General features: G+C 37.4%; 1 pseudogene; it reads right to left on the minus strand.

Annotated features, from left to right (window-relative positions):
- Window positions 1–6,226: 6,226 nt before the first annotated feature.
- Window positions 6,227–15,990, minus strand: part of LOC139854269 (cytochrome P450 78A9-like) — a 253,755-nt pseudogene continuing 243,991 nt past the window's right edge.

Below are 15,990 nucleotides of genomic sequence, written 5' to 3' on the forward strand. Positions count from 1 at the left end.
ATGGAAACGGATATGCGGTTATATGCGGAGGAAACTTGTCAAAGGTAGTCGGTAGCTCGAAGGGTGGTTTAACAGGATCCCCTTTCAAGTTCGCAAAGAAACGCTTCATCATGTCCTGAACAAAGTCAGGTTGTGAAAATAAGTGAACCATATCAGGAGGTGCGGCCTGCATGAATTGACTTGCAAGATTTTCCTGTCCTTGAACATTTTGCCAAGGTTGACCCTGCGTCTGCGGATATAACCAAGGCTGCTGCGTTGAAAAAGAGGGATGACTTGAAGACGCAGAGTACACAGGTGGTTGTAAAGGAAGCGAAACCTGTGGCGCAGATATCTGCGAAACCTGAGGATACACACTTAAAAGCCCAACTGTATGCGCTGTGCTTTGCTGCTGTGCTGTTATCGGCGCCCAATGAGAGTTTGCATCTGGGATGACACCAAACCCCCAACTATTAAGTAACGCCTGCGCATCCGCAGGAGTTAAAAATTGCGAAACTGGGCGCGGTGGTTGCCAAGGTTGCAACGGTGTAAATGACGAATTCTGCTGAATGCTCTGCGTATGCAGAGGTATTGAAACAGTGGTACTGTAAATAGGTACCTGGCCGCAGCAAACCACATGCGGCCCCGTTAGTGCCTGCCAAGATGACCCTTGGATCCACTGACGAAAAGTCCAACCGCGTGGTTGTGACTGGTGAGTTTGCTCTTGGCGGTGTAACCCCGTCTGAATATATCGGCTTGTACCTCTGAAAGGGTTCGCCGGATATAGGTGGAGGGTACATCGTGTACCCCGCCTGAATAGCCGCCCCCGTAGTCATAACCAGTGTCTGTTGACTACCAGACGGTACGTTCTGAATATCTGTTTGGGTATGTTCCGATGATTCCTCGGAAGTCATGATACTGTTAAAGAAAAAATTCAAAAATTTTGTAAATAACGAGTCATACAATTCGAAACCTTAAAAGAAAAAGCAATTAAACAGTCTTGAATTAATTCGACTCTCAATGAAAGCACCACTTGATCATGCATATTTTAACCGTAGGGTTTAATATGCCTGCTCAATACATAAAGAGGGGTTTAAGGATCTTAGAACGTGGCTCTCCGGTCCGGCTACCGTGAATAACCCTGGCCGACATGATGATGTCGGCGGGGTGGCCAAGTGATTAAGTCCACCTCCGATAACGGTCGTCGATCAAGAGGCCCCAAATAAGGTCGTAGGTACTAGCTTACAAAAGACTAACCTGTTAACCTTGAAAAGATGCTGAATGATGCTGTTTTTCGTAATGTGTATCGTATGTGATGGTTACGTAATGTGCCGTGTCTGGTAAATGATGATTAGGGTTTTTATTTATAGGCAAACCCTAATTCTAGAACCGTCCCAGATCATGATAATCTCATCCATAACTGACTTCCCCGAATCATGGATATAATTATCGAAAAGATATTTACTTGACAGCTAAGCAACCGCCGTACCGGGAACAAAGGCAATCGCACGCCGCATACCGCACACAAGAACACGCATACGCACAATAATGATTGCCCGCATACATATGTGGTGCGCCTGCGGGTTGCGGTATCATTAAATTTATGTCATTTGCATTAAATTTGTACTGTAATATGCACTGGAAAAAACCGCACTGTTGAATATGTCCATTTGTGTGCTATAAGGACCGAAAACTTGGTATTATTGCTCGTACAAGATATTAATTACCCGTGTACAAATTTGTTATGTACGTGTTATCTTCTTATGGTTATAAATGATCAGGGAAAAATATTGACAAATGTGGGTCATTGATGTAATGAGTTACGAATGTAAGTGGGTTAAATGATGTGTACGAGTCACCATAATCTGATGGATATTTTGAGATGTCAATGTAAGAATATGAGTACGATACTGATCAGATTAACGCGCACACAAATAAACAAGGCATTTAAATCGAATTGTTATTACATAATTTGTGTTTAATTAGGACAAACAAGGAAACCACCAAACTGTTTGGTTGAGTGGTAAAAAGTCTCAGTTGGTTTTGGGCCAGTATCCTTGAAAGAATAGGTGCGGGTTCGAATCCTGTGAGGAGTTTTCTCCAAGGTTGTGCCTCTAGTATCCTTCACTCTGTGCGGAACAAGCAGTTAACCTAAAGCATTCAGGGTACACTGGATGCGAGGAGTTTGTTCTTAACGCGTGTGTAGATGGCAAATGAGAGTAATAGATGTCGAATTTACCGTTGAGAAAAAAGGACGAACAAGGAACAAAGTGAAAATTGAAATTTTCGATTGATTTGATTTAACTATACATGAGTTAAAATCCACAACTATTCTCAACTAAACTATTACGTAATCACAAATCACTTAACATAAACATATAATGATTTTCATAAATTCTGAAAAACGTATGAAAAACACAAAGAACATGGATTTTGATTTTTCGTTCTAAACTTAAAATTTATCTAAAACTAACTGATATAATAGATCTCTGATTCTTACTGAATTAACATATACTTAAATCGAGCTAAAACATCAACAATCAATCTAAAATTCAATTGCAAACAGAGGATGAATGTGAAAACCCAAATTCTTCAATTTTGATCAAATAAAGCTCAACATTAACTTGAATCAGCCTATGAATTCATTCTATATCACTTTATGATATTTATGAATCACTTACTTCTCATAATCCAATTGAACGTCAAATAAAGTAAAATCGTAAGAAAAGTCAACTCCAATCGATTTATGCTCTAATCACTGATCTAAACACTAATTTACCAGCTGCATCGGTTATAACTGATCTATTTTGCTCTTATATCTAATGTTTTTACATAATTAGTATTTAGTGAAGAAATCGTGATCCGGATGTTTGAACAGGATGAACCACAAATAGAGCGAAAATTGAAATTGTCTGTTAATTTAATTCAAACTACATGAATTATAATCTGTAGCTTACTTCAGCGCTACTCTTTCCTCTATGATTAACGTCATCTAATGGGTTTATGTCTAATATTTGGGAAACCATATAGGCTGCTATTACCATTTTTCTAATGCCTCGGTCTTCCTACGCTGTCCCTTTTCTTTTCTTCGCATCATATTTACTTCAATAGGCCATACGTTGATACTTATTTCCGGCTAGCGGCCAGTAAGTGCCAGTGCAGAACTAAAACTCCTTAACGTGATGGGGTGGATGGCTGATTGACTTTTACTTTTGGGACAAAGTCCCTGCAGACCCGAATTACGGTCTAAAAACTGTGGGGTTGCTTAAGTCAACCTTGCAGAGCCGAACTAGAAATTGGTCCGTGCCACAAGTCCAAGTGTGTGCTCTGTCACAAGCACTGTTGCAAAACACCCCGTCTCGAGCCGTCTCGACGCCCGTTGCGACGGTTTGGTGACTAGCCCGTCCCGTCTCGAAGAAAACCGTCTAATATGACAGCCAACAGTCAAAATTCGGGTTAAAGTTGAAACAAATCAGGTCAAAGTCTCAAAATTCGGAAAATCCAAAATGTAGGTAAAATCAGTCAAATTTGTCGTATTCTAGTTACAATTTTCTATATTATATTAACTGTAATAACAATTATGAGTACAAATTAGTCAATTAAAGTTTTTGGCTTTAAAATATGTACACATATATACATTTATATACTTATATATTTAAAAGTCAACTTTGGTCAACGCCCGTCTCGACCCCCGTCTCGACCCCGTCTCGAACGTCTTGACCTTTTTAGAACCGGACCGTCTCGAACCCGTCTCACATCTTTTGCAACCTTGGTCACAAGTCCAAGTGTCTGAAAAATGATGAGCCAGGTGGCCTACATATAAGGCCACTTACAATGGTTCACCTCTTTAACAAACATTTTCCCTTTCATATCAACGCCACATCAGCACAAACACATTAACATTTCTTTCACATTCCTTTCACTAAACACTCACTATCATATACTCCATTTCAAACCTTAACCAATTTTTAATTATTATTTAAATATAATAAATAAATACCAATAACATTCTATTAAATGAAATAAAACCATTAAAAATTAAAAACATTACATAATTAAAAAATAAAAGACAATACATAAATAAAAAAAACACTATAAATAACGCTAATTGTTTCGAACAATATGATCATTCGGGAGTGTCCAAATGTGTTCGATCAAATTGTTGCGAAGGAGATGATGCGCTCTTCGATGTCGCATCTCTCGATCCACCCGATCTTGGAGCTCAACTCTCTAGGCCTAAGTACGTTGCGGCATGTTTTCTAGATTTCGGAGATAATCCTCTTCGAGGTCGCATATGTTGCGGGCGTTGTCTTCGATGATCACGTTGTGAAGTATAACACAAGTGTACATGATTCGACGTATTTTATTGATACTAAAAGGTCTTGCTGGGTGTTTTATTATTGTCCAACGACCTAGAAGAACACCGAAAGCTCGTTCCACGTCTTTTCTTGCAGCTTCTTGAAAACGTTTAAACCTTAATTTTTTTTGCTCAATTGGACATTTAAACGACTTGACAAGTGTTGCCCAACCTGGGTATATGCATCTACCAAGTAATACCCTATAGTAAATTCGTGCCCGTTGATAGTGTAACGGACCTTCGGAGCTCGACCATCCAATAAATCTTCGAACAAATCTGATTCATTAAGAACATTAATATCATTGTTCGAACCCGCTGGACCAAAGAAAACGTGTCAAATCTACATATCGTAGGACGCAACCGCCTTGAGCATTATTGTTGGTCCTTCGTGATCACCCCTGTGGTAATGCCCTTGCCACGCAACTAGAAAATTTTTCCAAGCCCAGTGCATGCAATCGAGACTACCTAACATACCCGGAAAATCATGCATCTCCAAATGTTTGGCATGCAATCGACGAACATCTTCTTCAGTTGCGCGAAAACATATGAATAATACATTTACAAAAATTCTTTAAACAATCACGAAACGTTGAAGCGCCCATGTGTAAATACTCATCGAATGCAGCAGGCGCAATGCCATACGCCAATTGACGTATGACCGATGTACACTTTTGAAAAATATTGAAACCGAGTTGACCGGTTGCATCGTAACGTTGATCAAAATATTTAAAATAATCGGGTCTCGGTTGAGATTCATATGATAGAATAGCATGACCAATACGAATAAACAATGACTTACTCATTCGGTATCGATTTCGAAAATTATCACCCGAAAATGTTGGATTATCCGAGAAATAGTCATTGTACAAACGATTACCGGACTCAATCCGATCTCTTTGTAACCGACGTCTTCTAATAATTGTATGAGAGTTTTGAGCTTCATCTTCTTCATCCATTGCATCAAATGAATCGAGTAAGTTAAGCGTGTTGTAACCGTCTTTGAATTAAATCTTCATCGGAATCGGACTGTGCGCTATCACTATCTGTCACGTTCTCCTCGCTCTCGCTCTGAGAATTTAATAAATCTTTCAAATCCATTTGAATTTTTTTGTTTTTGTGAAATATGGATTGAAGGTGAGTGTGTTGGGTAAATAATGAGATGAGAGTGTATGTTTTTGTTGTGAAAAGTGTGGGTATATATATAGAGAAAATATATTGTTTAGTGGTTTAAAAGAGAAAAAAAAAAACAAAATAGCCGTTGGAGAAAAAAAAAGAAATTCGGCGGGCCCCACTTTCTACCCGTTACTCATGTTGCAGGACCCACTGGCGGACCGGTTCACGGTTTGCTGATTTTGGCCGTGACCCGGTGGCGATTGGTGGTGACATCGGGTGGCGATCGATTGTATGTGGCCTAAGTGTGAGTGCTCCGTAATTTTCGGAGATACGTGTCACGTTTCCATTGATTAATTTATTGAAAAGTGCGTAACCGACTTTGTGTTTTACGCTGATGTAGCATGTGTAATGATCACGTGTTCTTTCTAGGGCTTACGCACAAATAGCGGTCTACAGGGCTTACGTAAAACGTTGTGCGGCCTGTTATGTTATTGATGATGTTATTCTGACCGAAAAACGCAGAAAGTATGTATATTAAAAAAAGCTTTTAATGCTATTATTATGCCTTTTAAGCGTCTTGTCCGCCTTGTAATGGTCATTTAATGCGTGCAAACAATAGGGCGCACCATCAACGACAATTCGCAAGCTTATGGGTTCCTCTTCTTTCGGTTCATTAAAGGCTTATAAATTCTCATGTAGATCGGAAAAGTTGGTGCATTATGAGAAGGTACTATTATAATTTAATCTTAAAAGATGATGAGAGAGACATATATTACTCAACTAAGAAATAAGATTAAATGTTAGAATATCGTGCAATAAAGTCTCCACCCAAAAGCTCACTGTTACTCGCCTAAGACTCTTCTATGGGCAACTTCTTCGACCTGACCCAAACGGAGCCAACCTTAGATCCGACCCCATAACCGACATATCCATTAACCCGTCTACCTCATTCACAAACCTTTCGGGCTTAAAATCTAGTGGATCATTCCATATTTGTGGGTCTATAGATATGGCCCAAATATTAACCATTGCGGTCGTCCCAGCTGGCACATGATGACCATCGATCATTGTGTATGTAGCTGCTAAACGAGCCCATAAGAGAAGTGGGTTGGGTGGGTGTACCCTTAGAACTTCTTTAATTATTGCTGATAAGTACACTAAGCTAGTGACGTCATCTTCCGTCACCACACGTGACCTCTGTAGTGACCCGAACTTTTCCATGTTTATATATATTAATTGAGATTGATATTTACATGATTAAATGTTTCCAACATGTTAAGCAATCAAACTTGTTAAGACTTGATTAATTGAAATATGTTTCATATAGACAATTGACCACCCAAGTTGACCGGTGATTCACGAACGTTAAAACTTGTAAAAACTATATGATGACATATATATGGATATATATATAGTTAACATGATACTATGATAAGTAAACATATCATTAAGTATATTAACAATGAACTACATATGTAAAAACAAGACTACTAACTTAATGATTTTTAAACGAGACATATATGTAACGATTATTGTTGTAAAGACATTTAATGTATATATATCATATTAAGAGATATTAATATATGATAATATCATGATAATATAATAATTTAAAATCTCATTTGATATTATAAACATTGGGTTAACAACATTTAACAAGATCGTTAACCTAAAGGTTTCAAAACAACACTTACATGTAACGACTAACGATGACTTAACGACTCAGTTAAAATGTATATACATGTAGTGTTTTAATATGTATTTATACACTTTTGAAAGACTTCAATACACTTATCAAAATACTTCTACTTAACAAAAATGCTTACAATTACATCCTCGTTCAGTTTCATCAACAATTCTACTCGTATGCACCCGTATTCGTACTCGTACAATACACAGCTTTTAGATGTATGTACTATTGGTATATACACTCCAATGATCAACTCTTAGCAGCCCATGTGAGTCACCTAACACATGTGGGAACCATCATTTGGCAACTAGCATGAAATATCTCATAAAATTACAAAAATATGAGTAATCATTCATGACTTATTTACATGAAAACAAAATTACATATCCTTTATATCTAATCCATACACCAACGACCAAAAACACCTACAAACACTTTCATTCTTCAATTTTATTCATCTAATTGATCTCTCTCAAGTTCTATCTTCAAGTTCTAAGTGTTCTTCATATATTCTACAAGTTCTAGTTATATAAAATCAAGAATACTTTCAAGTTTGCTAGCTCACTTCCAATCTTGTAAGGTGATCATCCAACCTCAAGAAATCTTTGTTTCTTACAGTAGGATATCATTATAATACAAGGTAATAATCATATTCAAACTTTGGTTCAATTTCTATAACTATAACAATCTTATTTCAAGTGATGATCTTACTTGAACTTGTTTTCGTGCCATGATTCTGCTTCAAGAACTTCGAGCCATCCAAGGATCCGTTGAAGCTAGATCCATTTTTTACTTTTCCAGTAGGTTTATCCAAGGAACTTAAGGTAGTAATGATATTCATAACATCATTCGATTCATACATATAAAGCTATCTTATTCGAAGGTTTAAACTTGTAATCACTAGAACATAGTTTAGTTAATTCTAAACTTGTTCGCAAACAAAAGTTAATCCTTCTAACTTGACTTTTAAAATCAACTAAACACATGTTCTATATCTATATGATATGCTAACTTAATGATTTAAAACCTGGAGACACGAAAAACACCGTAAAACCGGATTTACGCCGTCGTAGTAACACCGCGGGCTGTTTTGGGTTAGTTAATTAAAAACTATGATAAACTTTGATTTAAAAGTTGTTATTCTGAGAAAATGATTTTTATTATGAACATGAAACTATATCCAAAAATTATGGTTAAACTCAAAGTGGAAGTATGTTTTCTAAAATGGTCATCTAGACGTCGTTCTTTCGACTGAAATGACTACCTTTACAAAAATGACTTGTAACTTATTTTTCCGACTATAAACCTATATTTTTTCTGTTTAGATTCATAAAATAGAGTTCAATATGAAACCATAGCAATTTGATTCACTCAAAATGGATTTAAAATGAAGAAGTTATGGGTAAAACAAGATTGGATAATTTTTCTCATTTTAGCTACGTGAAAATTGGTAACAAATCTATTCCAACCATAACTTAATCAACTTGTATTGTATATTATGTAATCTTGAGATACCATAGACACGTATACAATGTTTTGACCTATCATGTCGACACATCTATATATATTTCGGAACAACTATAGACACTCTATATGTGAATGTTGGAGTTAGCTATACAGGGTTGAGGTTGATTCCAAAATATATATAGTTTGAGTTGTGATCAATACTGAGATACGTATACACTGGGTCGTGGATTGATTCAAGATAATATTTATCGATTTATTTCTGTACATCTAACTGTGGACAACTAGTTGTAGGTTACTAACGAGGACAGCTGACTTAATAAACTTAAAACATCAAAATATATTAAAAGTGTTGTAAATATATTTTGAACATACTTTGATATATATGTATATATTGTTATAGGTTCGTGAATCAACCAGTGGCCAAGTCTTACTTCTCGAAGAAGTAAAAATCTGTGAAAGTGAGTTATAGTCCCACTTTTAAAATCTAATATTTTTGGGATGAGAATACATGCAGGTTTTATAAATGATTTACAAAATAGACACAAGTACGTGAAACTACATTCTATGGTTGAATTATCGAAATCGAATATGCCCCTTTTTATTAAGTCTGGTAATCTAAGAATTAGGGAACAGACACCCTAATTGACGCGAATCCTAAAGATAGATCTATTGGGCCTAACAAACCCCATCCAAAGTACCGGATGCTTTAGTACTTCGAAATTTATATCATATCCGAAGGGTGTCCCGGAAATGATGGGGATATTCTTATATATGCATCTTGTTAATGTCGGTTACCAGGTGTTCACCATATGAATGATTTTTATCTCTATGTATGGGATGTGTATTGAAATATGAAATCTTGTGGTCTATTATTATGATTTGATATATATAGGTTAAACCTATAACTCACCAACATTTTTGTTGACGTTTTAAGCATGTTTATTCTCAGGTGATTATTAAGAGCTTCCGCTGTCGCATACTTAAATAAGGACGAGATTTGGAGTCCATGCTTGTATGATATTGTGTAAAAACTGCATTCAAGAAACTTATTTTGTTGTAACATATTTGTATTGTAAACCATTATGTAATGGTCGTGTGTAAACAGGATATTTTAGATTATCATTATTTGATAAGCTACGTAAAGCTTTTTAAACCTTTATTGATGAAATAAAGGTTATGGTTTGTTTTAAAATGAATGCAGTCTTTGAAAAACGTCTCATATAGAGGTCAAAACCTCGCAACGAAATCAATTAATATGGAACGTTTTTAATCAATAAGAACGGGACATTTCAGTTGGTATCCGAGCGTTGGTCTTAGAGAACCAGAATTTTGCATTAGTGTGTCTTATCGAGTTTGTTAGGATACATTAGTGAGTCTGGACTTCGACCGTGTTTACTTGAAAAATGATTGCTTAACAAATTTTGTTGGAAACTATATATTTTTAACATGTGAATATTATGTGATATATTAATCTCTTAACGTATTTGATATTATGTGATAGATGTCTACCTCTAGAACAAGTCCCATTGACTCACCTAATAATAATGAAGAGTCAAATGTAAATTGGAATGATTCGTGGACTGATTCACAAGTTCCCGAAGAGGAACCGGAAGAAGAGTCGGAACCGGAAGAAGAATCGGAACCGGAAGAAGAATCGGAACCGGATGAAGAAATAGAACCGGTGGGGGAAATAATAAAACGGTTAAGTAAAAGAAAATCCTCAACCAACCGACCAAGGTTAATTATGGTCAATGGTGTTTCCGCCAAGGAAGCAAAATATTGGGAGGATTACCAATTCTCCGATTAATCGGATTCCGACGAGAATTTCGATGATGTTATAGAAATTACCCCAACTGAATTTAAAAAGGCAAAAGAAAATAATAAGGGAAAGGGCATAAAAATAGAGAAATCTAATTCCAACCCCGATGAACTTTATATGTATCGTCAACCCCCGAAGTCCTTAAGTTGTAACAATGACCCGGGAACCTCTAAACCACCAGGTTTTTCTAAACCAATGTGGAAAACGACGGCTCGTATTAGGGGAACATCATATATCCCTAGAAACTTGTCAAAACGAACCAAAACTGAAGAAGAAGAAACGAGCGAGTCGGAATAAGATAGTTGTATTCGTGTGGTGTAATATATGTAATATAGTGTGCTTATGCTTTATGATATATGTAAAAATTGCTTGTATTAATAAGTATTTTTTTTATGAATCTAACTCTTGTCTATTTTACAGTATAAAAACACAAAATGGATAGACAACCCAATATTTTAAGAGACCTACCCGGAGACATGATTGATGAAATCTTGTCTAGAGTCGGTCAGAATTCCTCAGCACAACTATTTAAGGCGAGATAAGTTTGTAAGACATTCGAAGAACGTTCCAAGAATGCCTTGGTTTATAAAAGGCTTTCGTTCGAAAAATGGGGGATATCACATTGGGAAATCCATAAGTTACGATGTGTTTACTTTGACGCATATATTGCGGGGAACCCAAATGCTATTTTACGCAATGGGTTAAGAAATTATTTTGACTCAATATATCCGAATATTGGACTTCGTGATTTAGAAAAAGCGGCTAACATGCAACATAAAGAAGCATGTTATGCTTACGGATTAGTAATGTTCGCTTCTCACCAAAGTGAGAACAAGAACATCGGGCTACAACTATTAAACAAAACGTTCCCACAAGTGACGGAGTCGGTAATTGGGGATAAGAAATGAGGTTTTTAGATTGTTACGGGACTGTTGGACATTACGTAACCCTCGTCCATTTGACGACGTTACAACACGATGTCTTATCAACGGCCATAACGGTTATGTTCCACAAGACCAAGGATGGGAAGTAATCCTAGTAAAACCAGAATGCATGACTTGTTTCTGGACGTATGAATTACGTGTCTTTATTGCCTTTGCTGAACGACTTGTGTACTAGCTAGAATTATCTTCACAACCATCTTGTATCAAATTTATTGTGTGCTATATTTCATGCTATATGTAAAATAAGCGATATTGTAAGTTTGTAAAATATTGTGTAAAAGTTTGAACGCGAAATATTATTATAATGAGTTTTTTATATAGAATTGTAGTAGTTGAATTGTATTATAGCTACTAAGTATGAACTTAACGGGTAGGTACTACCCGAATTTAAACTTATAAAAAGCTAATATGAAGAAAAAGCTTTTATAAATGAGTTCATATTATGCTACGAAATACTATTAACTACTCTTAATATTCTGTATGATTAACTTGTTCCATTTGACTATTTTGAAGGAAATGGCACCGACTACTCGACACACCGTGAATATGAATGAAGAGGAATTCCGTACTTTTCTAGCTTCAAACATAGCCGCAGTACAGGCTGCACTACATACCAACAATAACCTTGGATCTAGCAGTACAGGAAATCGTGTAGGATGCACCTACAAAGAATTCACTGCCTGCAAACCTTTGGAATTTGATGGAACCGAAGGACCGATCGGATTAAAATGGTGGACCGAGAAGGTCGAATCGGTGTTTGCCATAAGTAAGTGTACTGAAGAGGACAAAGTGAAGTACGCTACGCATACCTTCACAGGTTCTGCGTTAACATGGTGGAATACCTATCTAGAGCAAGTGGGACAAGACGATGCGTACGCACTACCGTGGTCAGCATTCAAGCACTTGATGAACGAGAAATACCGTCCCAGAACCGAGGTCAATAAGCTCAAGACAGAACTTAGAGGGTTACGAACCCAAGGATTTGATATTACCACGTACGAAAGACGATTCACAGAATTGTGCCTATTGTGTCCGGGAGCGTTCGAAGATGAGGAAGAGAAGATCGACGCGTTTGTGAAAGGATTACCGGAAAGAATCCAAGAAGATATAAGTTCACACGAGCCCGCCTCCATACAACAGGCATGTAGAATGGCTCACAAACTAGTGAACGAGATTGAGGAAAGAATTAAAGAACAGACGGCTGAAGAGGCCAATGTGAAGCAAGTCAAAAGAAAGTGGGAGGAAAACGGTGATAAGAATCACCAATACAACAACAACAGCAATTACAATAATAATCGTAACAATTATCCCAACAATCGCAACATCAATCGCAACTACAACAAACGGCCCAACAACAACAACAACAATAACAACAGCAACTACAACAATCATCCCAACAATAATAACAACCGCAACAACAACAACAATCAGAAGCAGCTATGCCAAAGGTGTGAAAAGTATCACTCGGGGTTCTGCACCAAATTTTGCAACAAGTGTAAAAGAAATGGTCATAGTGCGGCGAAGTGTGAGGTCTACGGACCAGGGGGTAATAAAACGAAAGGAACAAATGGTGTCGGAACGAGTAATGGCGGAGCAAGTAGTGTCGGAGCAAGTTATGCCAATGTAGTTTGTTATAAATGTGGAAAACCGAGCCACATTATTAGAAATTGCCCGAACCAGGAGAACACGAATGGACAAGGCCGCGGAAGAGTTTTCAATATTAATACGGTAGAGGCACAGGAAGACCCGGAGCTTGTTACGGGTACGTTTCTTATTGACAATAAATATGCTTACGTTTTATTTGATTCGGGTGCGGATAGAAGCTATATGAGTAGAGATTTTTGTGCTAAATTAAGTTGTCCATTGACGCCTTTGGATAGTAAATTTTTACTCGAATTAGCAAATGGTAAATTAATTTCAGCAGATAATATATGTCGGAATCGAGAAAAGATTGATTTAATACCAGTAGAGTTAGGGAGTTTTGATGTGATAATCGGTATGGACTGGTTGAAAGAAGTGAAAGCAGAGATAGTTTGTTACAAAAATGCAATTCGCATTATACGAGAAAAAGGAAAACCCTTAATGGTGTACGGAGAAAAGGGCAACACGAAGCTACATCTTATTAGTAATTTGAAGGCACAAAAACTAATAAGAAAATGTTGCTATGCTGTTCTAGCACACGTCGAGAAAGTACAAACTGAAGAAAAGAGCATCAATGATGTTCCCATTGCAAAAGAATTTCCTGATGTATTTCCGAAAGAATTACCGGGATTACCCCCACATCGATCCGTTGAATTTCAAATAGATCTTATACTAGGAGCTGCACCAATAGCTCGTGCTCCTTACAGACTCGCACCCAGCGAGATGAAAGAACTGCAAAGCCAATTACAAGAACTTTTAGAGCGTGGTTTCATTCGACCAAGCACATCACCGTGGGGAGCTCCTGTTTTGTTTGTCAAGAAGAAAGATGGTACATTCAGGTTATGTATCGACTACCGAGAGTTGAACAAACTTACCATCAAGAACCGCTACCCACTACCGAGAATCGACGACTTATTTGATCAACTACAAGGCTCGTCTGTTTATTCAAAGATTGACTTACATTCCGGATATCATCAAATGCGGGTGAAAGAAGATGATATTCCAAAGACTGCTTTCAGAACACGTTACGGTCATTACGAGTTTATGATCATGCCGTTTGGTTTAACTAATGCACCAGCTGTGTTCATGGACCTTATGAACCGAGTGTGTGGACCATACCTTGACAAGTTTGTCATTGTTTTCATTGATGACATACTTATTTACTCAAAGAATGACCAAGAACACGGTGAACATTTGAGAAAGGTGTTAGAAGTATTGAGGAAGGAAGAATTGTACGCTAAGTTTTCAAAGTGTGCATTTTGGTTGGAAGAAGTTCAATTCCTCGGTCACATAGTGAACAAAGAAGGTATTAAGGTGGATCCGGCAAAGATAGAAACTGTTGAAAAGTGGGAAACCCCGAAAACTCCGAAACACATACGCCAGTTTTTAGGACTAGCTGGTTACTACAGAAGGTTCATCCAAGACTTTTCCAGAATAGCAAAACCCTTGACTGCATTAACGCATAAAGGGAAGAAATTTGAATGGAATGATGAACAAGAGAAAGCGTTTCAGTTATTGAAGAAAAAGCTAACTACGGCACCTATATTGTCATTGCCTGAAGGGAATGATGATTTTGTGATTTATTGTGACACATCAAAGCAAGGTCTCGGTTGTGTATTAATGCAACGAACGAAGGTGATTGCTTATGCGTCTAGACAATTGAAGATTCACGAACAAAATTATACGACGCATGATTTGGAATTAGGCGCGGTTGTTTTTGCATTAAAGACTTGGAGGCACTACTTATATGGGGTCAAAAGTATTATATATACCGACCACAAAAGTCTTCAACACATATTTAATCAGAAACAACTGAATATGAGGCAGCGTAGGTGGATTGAATTATTGAATGATTACGACTTTGAGATTCGTTACCACCTGGGGAAGGCAAATGTGGTAGCCGATGCCTTGAGCAGGAAGGACAGAGAACCCATTCGAGTAAAATCTATGAATATAATGATTCATAATAACCTTACTACTCAAATAAAGGAGGCGCAACAAGGAGTTTTAAAAGAGGGAAATTTAAAGGATGAAATACCCAAAGGATCGGAGAAGCATCTTAATATTCGGGAAGACGGAACCCGGTATAGGGCCGAAAGGATTTGGGTACCAAAATTTGGAGATATGAGAGAAATGGTACTTAGAGAAGCTCATAAAACCAGATACTCAATACATCCTGGAACGGGGAAGATGTACAAGGATCTCAAGAAACATTTTTGGTGGCCGGGTATGAAAGCTGATGTTGCTAAATACGTAGGAGAATGTTTGACGTGTTCTAAGGTCAAAGCTGAGCATCAGAAACCATCGGGTCTACTTCAACAACCCGAAATCCCGGAATGGAAATGGGAAAACATTACCATGGATTTCATCACTAAATTGCCAAGGACTGCAAGTGGTTTTGATACTATTTGGGTAATAGTTGATCGTCTCACCAAATCAGCACACTTCCTGCCAATAAGAGAAGATGACAAGATGGAGAAGTTAGCACGACTGTATTTGAAGGAAGTCGTCTCCAGAAATGGAATACCAATCTCTATTATCTCTGATAGGGATGGTAGATTTATTTCAAGATTCTGGCAGACATTACAGCAAGCATTAGGAACTCGTCTAGACATGAGTACTGCTTATCATCCACAAACTGATGGGCAGAGCGAAAGGACGATACAAACGCTTGAAGACATGCTACGAGCATGTGTTATTGATTTCGGAAACAGTTGGGATCGACATCTACCGTTAGCAGAATTTTCCTACAACAACAGCTACCATTCAAGCATTGAGATGGCGCCGTTTGAAGCACTTTATGGTAGAAAGTGCAGGTCTCCAATTTGTTGGAGTGAAGTGGGGGATAGACAGATTACGGGTCCAGAGATTATACAAGAAACTACCGAGAAGATCATCCAAATTCAACAACGGTTGAAAACCGCCCAAAGTCGACAAAAGAGCTACGCTGACATTAAAAGAAAAGATATAGAATTTGAAATTG

This window comes from Rutidosis leptorrhynchoides, chromosome 6 (genome assembly GCF_046630445.1).
Source record: "Rutidosis leptorrhynchoides isolate AG116_Rl617_1_P2 chromosome 6, CSIRO_AGI_Rlap_v1, whole genome shotgun sequence".
In the NCBI taxonomy this organism is placed as follows: domain Eukaryota; kingdom Viridiplantae; phylum Streptophyta; class Magnoliopsida; order Asterales; family Asteraceae; genus Rutidosis; species Rutidosis leptorrhynchoides.